The sequence below is a fragment of the Patella vulgata genome, chromosome 2 (genome assembly GCF_932274485.2).
Source record: "Patella vulgata chromosome 2, xgPatVulg1.2, whole genome shotgun sequence".
In the NCBI taxonomy this organism is placed as follows: Eukaryota; Metazoa; Mollusca; class Gastropoda; family Patellidae; genus Patella; species Patella vulgata.
In genome coordinates this window covers 46,631,709-46,644,542 of record NC_065880.2, presented here as the reverse complement: position 1 = coordinate 46,644,542, position 12,834 = coordinate 46,631,709, and positions in this window count along the sequence as shown.

Sequence of the window (12,834 nt, the reverse complement as noted above, 5' to 3'; positions counted from 1 at the left end):
GCCAAATTTAAAACTTGACACTCGGGATTTTTGGGACTAGATTTTTAATATTTGGTTTAAGGCAACTATTTTAGTGCTATGTTGTGCACAGACGACCTTGACATCAACAGAAAGCAAGAATACGTCTTGCCGAAAGTCCTTGACATTGATAACGTTCGTGATGTCACAGTACCCCCCAAAATGAAATTTACAGACTTGGAAAAAAATCGGAATAAAGTGTTTAGTAACGGTTGTGGCCTCCTCTAGCGTCTCGTACTGCCACACAACGTCTTCTCATGGATCTCAGAACATTAGTAAACACTAGGAAGACGTCGCCACTGCTCAGCAAGAGCATGTTGAAGGTCCTGCAACGTCAGTGGTGGATTCACTTGCTGACGAACACGTCGACCCAGTTCGTCCCAGATGTGTTCAATAGGATTAAGGTCGGGGCTAAGCGACGGCCAATCCAGGACTTGGACACCGGCATTTCTTTAAAAATTCTGGGTAGCAATTGCTGTATGGGGTCGAGCATTGTCTTGTTGAAACGTTAGTCCAGGTCCATGTCTCTGCATAAACAGAAGAAGAACAGGTTTCAAAATCTGATCCCTGTACTGGACAGCATTTAAGTTCCCTTGGACAACAACAAGAGGAAAATGTCCATGTGCACAAAAAGAACCCCAAACCATGACGCTGCCGCCACCAAATCGGTCAACTTCTCTGACGCATACTTGAGCATAACGTTCACCTCGTCTGCGGTACACTCGGGCCCTGCCATCGGCAAATCTCAAAAGGAATCGAGATTCGTCACTAAAGACAACCGAATTCCACCGTCTTTGAGTAAATCTTATGTGTCTTGTGGCCCACACAAGTCGGTTACGGCGATGAAGAGGTGTCAATATTGGTCCATTATAGGGCCTCCGAGCTCGAAGACCAGCAGCCTGCAAGCGATTTCGGACAGTTTGTGCAGTTACCCTTCCACCAAACATCTCTCTACTTGTGGAGGTTGCAGTGACAAATCTGTTTCTAAGATGACGTAATCGTATTGCTTGATCTTCCTGGAGTGGGGTCACACGTGGCGCTCCCGCCCTTGGGCGGTCGGCAATAGTTCCAGTTTGAAGCACTCTCATTCTAAGATTAATTATTGTCTGGCGTGAACAATTAAAGGCTCTTGCAACAGTGACCACAGACTGACCACCATAGAACCTACCTATAGCACGTAGACGTTCTACATTTGAAAGGCGCGGCATTTTCTAACAAAGATGAAAATTTTAATTTGTTTTTCCAGTTCAAGTTACGGGTGCGTGTTCAGTTTAAGCAAACTTGCATCGATTGACCTCACGAATTTGTGTTTGCACGTGTTTTTCAGGTTTTTCATCTTTATATGCTCAAAAGTCACGTTATCCACGTGACTTTACAATTTTATGAAATTAAAGGCTTCTTACTGCTTACTATCGTTAGAAACACTTTAAAATTTATTTAACTTACGAGAAAAAATTTGTTGAAATTCATCAGTGTCAAGTTTTTAATTTGGCTGAGTATTTTTATTGATATTATTAAGACAAAAGACCTGTCCGTCTGTAGGCCTATTAGTCATCACACGGTCTCCAGGAATTGTATAATTTGTCATTATCTGTGTTTAGTTTATTGCACTTTAAATAGTTTAGATGTCATTTGTAGGCATCGCCCAACAGCGGCCTCGCTTCGTACATCATTTAGCCTCGATCCGGGAGTATGACGTCAACGTAACGGGTTATCTCCGCCATTTAAAATTAAATCAGTCAACGAAATCCCGTTTAAATCCAAGCTGAATCCAAGCCATCCGTGGGTCTACAGAGTTGATTTTGTGCTTGTTGTGTAAATAAAGATCTAATTTATAATTTCTATGACATCTGAAGCCTAAATAAAGACTTGCAATAATCGGATTTAGCTCTTGCTTAATGTATGTTTAAGAAATAATAATAAATTTATGATATTAAAATTTAATTTCAAATAGACCTATAACATTTTTCAGTAAACACATTCAGATTATTGATTTATCTTTTTACAAATCATCATAACCCTAAAAACATATGAAATACCATGAAATTGGCCATTTTAAACCATTGTTGGCCTACACGAAAATATTTTCTTTATAAATAAGAGTGCTCTTCCTTCCATGACATAAGATATGAAGTGATTTTCTTTCAGCGTTTTTTTGTTTCTTTTTGTTGTTGTTTTTTTGTTTTTTTGAAAATAGTATAATTTATACTTGAATCATATGGTAATATATAAAACAGTAACAAAGGGCTTTGTTTACTGGGGGTTTGGGCGGTTTTTCTTTCTTGGGATTCAAAAACAAACGGGTGGGCGGTAGCTGTATTTTCCATGCTATACTATTCAAAAAAAGTAGGGGATATTTGATTTTTAAGTGTTATTAAAGTCACCTAATGAAACTGACGAAGAAACAAATGAAAAAATGAAATGAAGTTCACATTCATCGATTTATTCCAAATGATCGTTAGACTAAGTAAGGCACAGACTGACCATTATAAGGGTAAAATGATACCCGGGGTCAAACAGCAAAGTTACCACAGCATCACAACCAAGTCAGTAACGGGTAAATCCTCCTCTGTTTGCCAAACAAGCATTGATCCGACGTGGCATACTCCTAATGAGACGTCTAAGGTCATATTGGTCCAGATTGTCCCATTCCTGTTGCAACGCAGCAGCAAGTTCTTGGACATTGGCAGGACGTTGTTGACGTTGACGTAACCTCTGTCCAAGCATGTCCCAGACATGCTCGATGGGGGAGAGGTCGGGACTCAGTGCTGGCCAAGGTAATGTGGTGATGTTCTGTTGTTGGAGGTAACCTGTAACGATCCTGGCCCTGTGACATCTTGCGTTGTCATCCTGGAAGATGAAACGGCGGCCATGACGTCGTGCGAATGGCACAACATGGACTGCCAAGATGTTGTCCCGGTAGTACTGACCTGTAACACGCCCTGCAACAACATGTAAAGCCGTTCTTCCAGCAACAGTGATGCCTCCCCACACCATAACAGAACCACCCCCAAATCGATCATGTCTGATGACGCCACACCCTCCTACGTCTGTCCAAAAAATCAACAGTGAACCTTGACTCATCTGAAAACATCACATTGCTCCAGCGTCGATTATCCCAGTGTTGACGACCCCTACACCAACGACGTCTTGCCTGAATGTGATGATCTCTCAAACAAGGGATCACGCGAGGACGTCGGGCGCGAAGGTGACCCCTATGCAGTCGATTCCGAATCGTCTGGCCACTCACTCTCACACCGGTGTCTGTTTGAAGACGAGCGCTGATCTGATTTGCTGTGATGACACGATTTCTCAAGGCCAAGGTACGGATAAATCGATCCTGGGCTTGAGTTGTCGCCCTTGGTCGACCTGAGCGTGGTCTGTCCTGTGCAGATTGTTTATCACGGTATCTGGACCATAGCCTGCTTATGACAGACTGAGAAACATTCATCGTCCGCGCCACAACCGCCTGTGTTGTGCCGATCTGTAGCATGCCAAGGGCACGTAACCTTTCATTTTGGGTAAGCCGACGCATATCAAAATTTGTTTTCTGGTCACTAAAACAATTAAACTGATGTTTCCACCCTGGAATTCAATGCCACAATGACTGTAACATTCAAAGTCAGAGTCGTGCAAATCTTGGGTTGGACCCCCATGATGATCCCAAGCATCACCTGCATTCCATGCGGTAGCTATTGGTGCGTTTGGGCGTCACATGTAACTGGAAATGTTTCTTCTGTTAGGTTCTATAGTGACTTTTTTCGTAGTCATTTGCATATTTTAGTATTATGCCCCCAAAATCAAATATCCCCTACTTTTTTTGAATAGTATATTAAAAGAAAATGAATGAGAATTGATTTTGTGAATGATGGCATGTTAAAATTATGTGACCCGGGTCATTGGCAATATTATCATTATTCCAAATATCTGTATGTCGCATTAGATCTAACAACGTGCCCTAATCAATGTTTGTTAATGTCGTGATTTTAAGTTAGGAGAGGGTGATGACTGTCCTAAGTTAAAATTGATTTTAGTTAAAATTGTCACTAAAATAGGTTTGTGAATCGCCACGACAATATTTTAACTTAATTATTATTTTAGTGGATTTTAACTAAAATGCTTAAAATCTTTTTGTGAAACTCATCTATCTTAAGTTAGGGTGAAATTTTAGTTTAAGACGATTTCAAGGAGATTTAAGTTTTTGCGAAATAGGGCCCTGATTCCGAACTGTTCGGTTTTTTTTCATAAATTATTATAGGTAGGCTAAAGTCGTATTCCTGCCTTCAAATTTTAATAATGTTCATATCAAAATATCATAATACGCCAATATACAAATTCAGACTCAAAATTGAGATTTTCCGTCATTCTCATAGTTCCTCTCCTCGGGTGCAAACCTTATTTTCCAAAATCTTCTGGGAGGAGTGCCGTGGACCTCGGAGCCCTCAGAAGCCCTTGCCCCCGCCCCCCCCCCCCCCAAAACACACAGTATTTAGCATGTAACTTAGAACATGTCTTTTCAGGTTCAAATTGAAATACATGTAATTCCTTTCTAATTGTCTTTTCCTTGTGGGGTTAAAATTTTATGGTAAGAAAAAAATAAACTCCCATGTTGCATGTTAGAAAATTCTTCAGTGTTGAATTCAAAAGAAAATAATAAATGGTGGAGGTGATTCAATCTTTTGTAAGGTCGGGTAGTCGTAGTGTTATTCATCATGCTCAGAAATTTAATTTAATGGAAACAAGATCATCACAGCGTTCAAAATGTCTCAATGGAATAATACAAGAGGCACGCGGGTCTTAGTTCTCCATCTGATACAGATCAGTTATTATACATTGAGAGAGAGAGAGAGAGAGAGAGAAATGGGGTTTAACGTCCACTCGACACAAACTAGGTCATTTCGGGACTAACATATGGTTTTTAATTTTATTTCAATAATTCGCTTGCGCGTAGGGGTCTTTAGCAGTGGGAGGAAACCGGACGACCCGGAGAAAACCCACGAGGTTGGATATTATACATCGAAGTGCTGTAACAATTTTCTTTAGCTTTTTAGAAGTTCATATAAGTAATAGAAAGCAACCAACGAGACACCATACCCGAATACTGTGTGCATAGACATGTCAAGTGTTGGGGATTTTGAAAAATTAGAAGCAAATGACGATCAATGGCTTAAATTATAAAACTTTGGCGTTATATTTATTTCCATTTCGTCTCATGGTCCAAAGGTACCCCCCTGTTATTCTGCAAAACATTATCTGTACTTTCCGTCCTTTTTTTATTTTTAAAGAATTTTTATACGAGCTTGTAAATCAAGATGGTTAATTAGAAAAACATTCGGAATTCTACGATATCTACATACTATACAACTTACTTTATGGCGTAGGAAGGTGATTTCCTAAAGCCCAGCCCGTACAGGTTATTTCTCAAGAGTTTAGGTAATTCTGGAAGGATATGTTGAGCTATCATTTTATTATCTGTACTCGAATCACCGGCTTTGGGATCTCCCGGTGGTACGGACACATCTTTTTGACCTTGAACATCACTCAGTTTATTTTTTAATTTTTGTAATCCATATAAATCCTCCTCATCCTCGTTAATTTCTATGTTTTCTAACTTTTCGGCAATTTTGATTTTTCCAGCACTCGGGGCTCCCGGTTTTTTGTCTAAAACACTTTTTAAAATTTGACATTGACTTAAAGTAGGCATGTTGTTGGTGACTTTGCAGAAATATGCAGCTACTTTCAACTAACCGAACTGAACAAATAAAATGACTTTTATTAACTGCAACGATTGACCTTTATATAGGGCAAGTAAAGCCAATTACTTAACTATTTAAACTCTCGTGTCAGGATAATTAAAAAGATCGGAAATAGCTTACCTTTATTACGTGTACCTCAGTTTTCGTGCTTGTTTTCGTTAAACAATTAATGAAAATAGTGACTGAGTAGCCCCTGACATGAAAATGATTTGAAAATTTCGAATCTCTTGTTTGATCTTCGATGAAATTAAAAACATCCTCATCATGCAGCCTCACAATACGTGGAATGATATTTATTTGGGTGTTCTTATTTTATACGCTAATGATATCTGCAATCTTAACTTACGTTCTTTGTTAGCTCATTCTGACTTATCTCCCAAGACAGATATAAGAAGCGACCGTGGCTGTATAATGGTTCAATAATTAATGTAATATACGGGAAGGAACGGGTATCTTTGATTAGTATCTAACACATGTAATGTTATCTTCCTAGTTCCTTCATGACAACACCTTAATTAGAACAAACATCGAAATTCCCCTAAGATTCTACCTTAACAACAATATACATGTATCTCGAAAATTTCTTTGAACACGAACCAACACGTTTTTTTTTCAGACGCAAAGGAAGATAACTTTTATTTTTAAAAAGAACAAAGTTCTATATATATATTAACACTATTACGGACAGCTTTTTTGTTTGTTTTTTTATTGTTTTTTGTTTGTTTTTGTTTTGTTTTGTTTTGACTCTGGATGGACTGGCTACTGTTGTATCTCTCTTATTAAGGTTTTCTTAAGGACTTCACCGTATGTAAATTTGAAACAGACACAACAATATTTTTTTTTTCTATATGTTTAATGTCACAACAGTTACACAATTGTCTACATTACAATATTTAAAATTAACGTGTCTTTCTCTCAACCCCATTCCCGTGAAAGTCTAACCAACGTGGCTAGACTCGGGAAACCACTGCATCATGAAATGGCCGTCTAAAGAACCCAGGCGGTGTCGGACTTTTAAAGAATCTACATGATGTCTGATCTTAGTTTCTACATGATGTCTCTCATTATTCTAGCCCCGCTCTCTCTTATAGGTGCCGAATGACGTAGGCTAATTATTAATTTTCCACTGCCGTGTATTTCAAACGGCTTATCCTTGATAAATGTAAATAACCAACATTTTTATTAAATTATACCTTCGTTAACGTATCAAAATAACCGGGATGCTTTCTATATTTTTGGTTATGATCTTAGAATCAATAATTTGTAAAGACAACCATATTGTTTCAGCTATCGTATTGCTCCATTTCTTTTCTATGATTTGAAACCAATAATTGGTCCATGACATACTATGGACGCAACGACAATATTGCTACACCTTCTCGAGTTGTAAAATTTGACCTTATATGTTCCATGACACAGAGTTAAACTTTTCCAATGTACCGATCGACAGGATAGAATTGTGGGCTTATTAATCACTTTTGATATATACAATGTATTTCTTTATTTCAGTAAAACGGGGGATATTATGCACAGTTTGCCGTTGACCGATATTTCCAATTGAACTTTGTATTTTGACTACTGATTAGAATCGATTATGCTGGACCTTTACGCACGCGAGTACTCTGAACTGTTTTATAGAATGAATGATAATTGAATTACGTACATGTTTTAAAATCTAAAATATATGTACCGCAATAGTTAAAATAATTAGAAGATACAAAAAAAATAATTAGAAGATACTACCAATTCGAAAAAACCCATAAAATAACAGTTAAGATAACTATGTGATCAATTTTATTGATTTTGATATTAATCAATGTGAAAATACTGTCAATTAAAGCTGGTGGACATTACTGTGGGATTATAAATAACCCTTTAACCCACAGTCAATCTTCATTCATTATTTTGTTAAAACTTCAAGATTTCCTTCAATGAGTATATTTACCAGAAATTGAATGGTATACACAAATTTCCTTATTTGCGAAGGTAAGAAAATGTATCCTCTGGGGAAATGATATTATAGCAGTGAAATTTATATTTAAATAAATAGATATGGGGGAGGTGGGGGCAGGCGGGGGGGGGGGGCTATATTAATTTGTTAGGGTCTTCTTATATGTTAATTAGTCTCAGACTTTTAATTGTGTATATTATATATACTTATGTATAATGGTACTACACTTTTTACTTAGAACATTTGACAGTTTTGGATTGTAATGTATATTCGATTTCTATTTTCAGTTGTGGTACATTAACAAGATGAGTAATACAAGACATGCATTTTGTATACCAGCATCACTCAAATATTTAAAATATGTCATTGTTCTTCTCATGTTTATTATATCTACAAAATATATCTTGTTACAAACTGATTTAAATTATATAGAATGCGGGTGCGAACTGCAATCAAAACGAAACGAATATAATTTAGAGTTTAATGGCAGCATATCCCCGAAAACAAATCCCGAAATATTTTCAATTAATCAAACATGTTGTATCCCAATATTTAACGGACATTATATACTGAATAATGTTAGGATGTGTTCCAAATCACCTTCACCCGTAAACGTCATTGTTGTCGTTCATTCAGCTCCAGATCATTTCGCAAGAAGACAAAACATTCGTGAAACCTATGGTGCTCGAAAATTGTTCTTGCCGACCGAAGTTCGCATTATATTTCTTTTAGGTAGAGTTGAAGACCAAGCCCTACAAGACCGAATTCTCAGTGAGCATTTTGTATTTGTTGACACAATACAGGGAGATTTTAAAGATGCCTACCATAATCTGACGTATAAAGCTGTTATGGGTCTACACTGGGTTTCTCATTATTGCCCAGAAGTTAAATACGTTATCAAAACAGATGATGACGTTGTGTTTGACATGTGGAAGTTTTTAAAAGAAGTGTATGCTAAAAATCTTTATGTATCCAAAACAATATATGGTATAGCGCGTTTTCAAGATCTAATACCCCGCAAAGGAAAGTGGGCAGTGCCATTTCATGTTCTGAAAGGTCATACGCATTATCCATTTGAATATTGTATTGGATTTGTTCTCATAATTAGTGCTGACGTCATTATAGACTTGTATCGTGCTTCTTTTAAAGTTCCGTTCTTTTGGTTAGATGACGTATATGTAACAGGAATGTTGCGATATGCTGTTGGTGGAATTGAAATTAAAGAACATTGTGGAAATTTAACTTTTACTCCATCACCATGGGGTTTAAACTGTTTACAAGAAAGTCTATATACATGTCCTTTACTTGCCCTTGGTTTAAATAAACCAAGAACTTATAAGAATGCATGGGACTTGATTAAAAAAAGAAATGAGAAATAAAGTTCTTAAGAAATATTTCAATCTGTTTTTAAAAATCGGTCTAGACATCTGCAAAGTCCACATGACTGGGCATGTTAAAAAGTATTAGGCATGTCAAATAGATGAATACGCTCTCAAGTTTTGTTAATGAGGAGTTATGAGAAGACCGGTCAATTAAAAACACAGTTATTGTGTCCCGAAAAAAGTGACGGACTAATGGACGGACGCACCCACCCATTTTAATAGTCCCCTGCTTTCTTCGAAAGCCGGCGACAATAATCGAAGAGAATGGCTATCGTTATAGTATTCCCAATTTAATTGATTTTATCCAATTCGATATTCATTGATATCGTAGAATACATCTGTAGGTCTTTTCTTATCTTTGGTATAATATCACGGAAAGTTCAAATGAGTGGGTGGTACCAGATTCTGTCATTATTTTTGTATTTGATGAATATTATATAAGAAAACCACTGTTCTGTGTGTGTGTTTACAATCCGGTTTTATAATTGATTGAAATAAGGGTATAATCTTCTTTGGTCTTTATATCGGAAATTTATGGTAAGGCAGAAATTTTTACATTAAGCTTCAGACATTGTAGTCCGTTGGCTTTTCGGGTAGAAATCGTGGAACAAGCTTTATTTTGTAGGTTTTGATATTTCATGACTAAAAACCAATGTTGACATTATTTGAAAGGTAGCCATTTTGTGATAATATTCCAACTTATATTTTGTTTACAACTTATTTATAATGTTATCTATATATCAACTGTGATTTGGCACCGTATTAGTATTGACAGTGGTCATGAATTTATTTTTCAGATTTTCTTCCCTCACTTCATGAATATATTTCCAAGATGGCGGCCATTTTGGTGTGAACATGGCCACAGATCACTAAAGATTTCCCCATTGACTTTAATGTTAATTCTCGTCTCTTAGACCGGCTCTATATTTTTCCCAATCCCAAATTTTCGTTGCGTAGAACGCTTTCTACCGCAAATGGGGCAACCTCTTGCCTAAAAGCACGTATGAGGTTCTTCGTGAAAAACTAGAGATACACATGCTGGAAGTAGATACAAGTGTAAACATGCAATTTTCGGCCCTACATTTCAACCTAACCAAGCTCTCAACTCTTGTATCCTTCCGCCTCAAAATTATGAATATTCATAAAACCCGATTCTACACCGAAAAGTCAACAAAAATCGCCATGCAAAAGGGGGAAAAGGGAGAGAAAGACTAAAAATAGCTTTGGCCCTTGTTTCGTGGATGACGGCGTAGGACTATTTGGTGAGCTGTGTCCTATATAGGGTGAAAACTTCAGGTATCACCAAAAGGCCTTTTTTATTTGCTTCCCGTGTGTTCTGGCAATATAGCGGTGAAAGGAAATCAAAATCAAAGAATAACTGCAAAAATGATGGCCCTTTAAGTATACATGCTGCTTTATGTACACTGGTGCATGGGCCTTTTGTGCTAAAATTTAAAAATCTTTCTTATTAAAGGCAATATTTGACTTCTGGGAAAAAATTAGACAAGTTACAAACAAACTACATAGAAAACACTCATAATTTAGAATTATTTTTAAAAATATAATTGTTTACTGCCATGTCTTGAAAAATGTACAAAATTTACATGTAGCATTTTTCAAAATACCAATAATTTTCAACTTTTTGAAATATCCAGACTGGCAAGAAATATATTTTTAGAATCTGTGGATAATATGCAAACAGACAAATTGCAAATCAGTTGCATTGATTGTAATATTAGAGATCTATACTGAAACATGTATCACTACCCCCTGAACATGCCACTGATTGAATCAATCTAATATTTGGTTATAGAACTAACATTACCAAAGGAATCTGTCTAACAGCTATGTTTTACCATCCCTGGCTAACATATATACATATAAACTAAAATATGTGCAATAAATATGAATTATGGTTAAAAATAGGCATTGGTGAATGAAAAAATGCCATATTTGGTCTATGATCACCCCTCTCTAACAAAAGGGTCACAGAATACACAATTTTCACAAATTTGGTAATATTTCAATGTTTCCAACATCTCAAACCTCAGAGGCATCATACATTGCTTTATTGCAATGAATTTGCTGAAGTAGTCAACAAAGTAGTTATGACAGAGTTGACAACTTAAAAGAGGCCTGAAAAAGAGCAAAATTAACATTTTATTGTTCTATAAGCAACATAATTGCAACAAACACCACAAATCCTAGATTTTGATAAGAAAATATTGAACATTAAGCTGACATTTACACATCTACACCAGTTTTATATCAGGGTGTGGTCTCATTGGCCCGAAATGCCTCAGGGTTCTAAGTTTGACTCTGAACAAAAAGGGTTAGAAATCCTTGAAATGTACAAAATAACATTCTTAGCTGTAATTCAACCACAATTTCCAATTACTATCATTTAAATGTCAACGCAGGTGCAATTAAGTCTCTCAAAACACATTAATAAAAAGAGCGAAAAATGTCTAGAAAGACTGGAAATGCAAGAATTTAATGTTTCAAACAAGAAAAAATGACTGTTCTGGGTAAAATAGTGCCAAAATTGAGCCAACCCCTGTTTTGAACATTTTGTACAAACCCATCTGCTGTACATTATTAACTTTGTGTTACCGATTTTCAATTTTCTGTAGGATAGCTGGAGCTATTTCTAAACCTGACAAACTTGTAGATGCCATATAAGTTATATTAGCAATGGAAATAAGGGGATTTTTAGACATTTTGACTCATTCGAGTAGTCATGAAAGGATTAATTTCTACATCGAAATGGGGGAATCTCACGATTTTTTGTGAATATTCCTGATTTTTAGACAAAATTTGGCGAAATTACAATACTGTTCACTTTATGTGTGCTTTCTGAGGCTAAATAAGCCAAAAATTGGGCAGTTAATAATATAATCTATGCCACGAAGGTTTCTTATAACAAGTATTACTATTTCATTTGCAGTCCTTGTTTTATTTCTTTGTATACTGCTCTATATTTAATACCATATAGTTCTGTTCTACTTTCTAATTCATCAATTATCTTTTCTATAGTTGTATGTCTCACATTTAATCACCGTTAAAATTGTATCTATAACTGACAGACAACATAAACTGAGAGTCTCGATGAAGCCACACACCTGCGCCCCCGAAAACATATATTGCCACAAAATACGAATACTTAATCAAATTCAGCACATCGCGTCATTTTCCCGCCACAAATGGCAACCATATTAGAAATATGCTAAATATGTGAACATGCGATCATTTAACACGGTTGTAAACGGCAGAAATGGAATCGGCGCCCCGAAAACGTATATATATATATATATATATATTGACACCAAAGAAGACTACTTAATCAATATCAGCACACCGTCCGATTTTCCCGCCAAAAATGGCCGCCATCTTGGAAATATGCAAAATAAGTGAAGAATTGTACCTAGCAGAAATGAAATCTGTGCCCCTGGAAACATATATATTGACACCAAAGAGGACTACTTAATCAATATCAGCACATCTGTGGCCTGTTGCAACAAGATGGGAGTTATCTCACTTCGCTAATCTGCTTTATATTTAACGATGTTTTTTTTGTTTTTTTTGTTTTGGATTGGTCGATAAACATAGCACAGCCTCCAAGAGCAGATAATTTGAATACGTGTCTCCCTCATGGATTAACTCGGGGGTTAGTGGAGTGGAACGGAATGAGATCACTGAGGATACCGAGGATGAGAGCCTCCGGAGA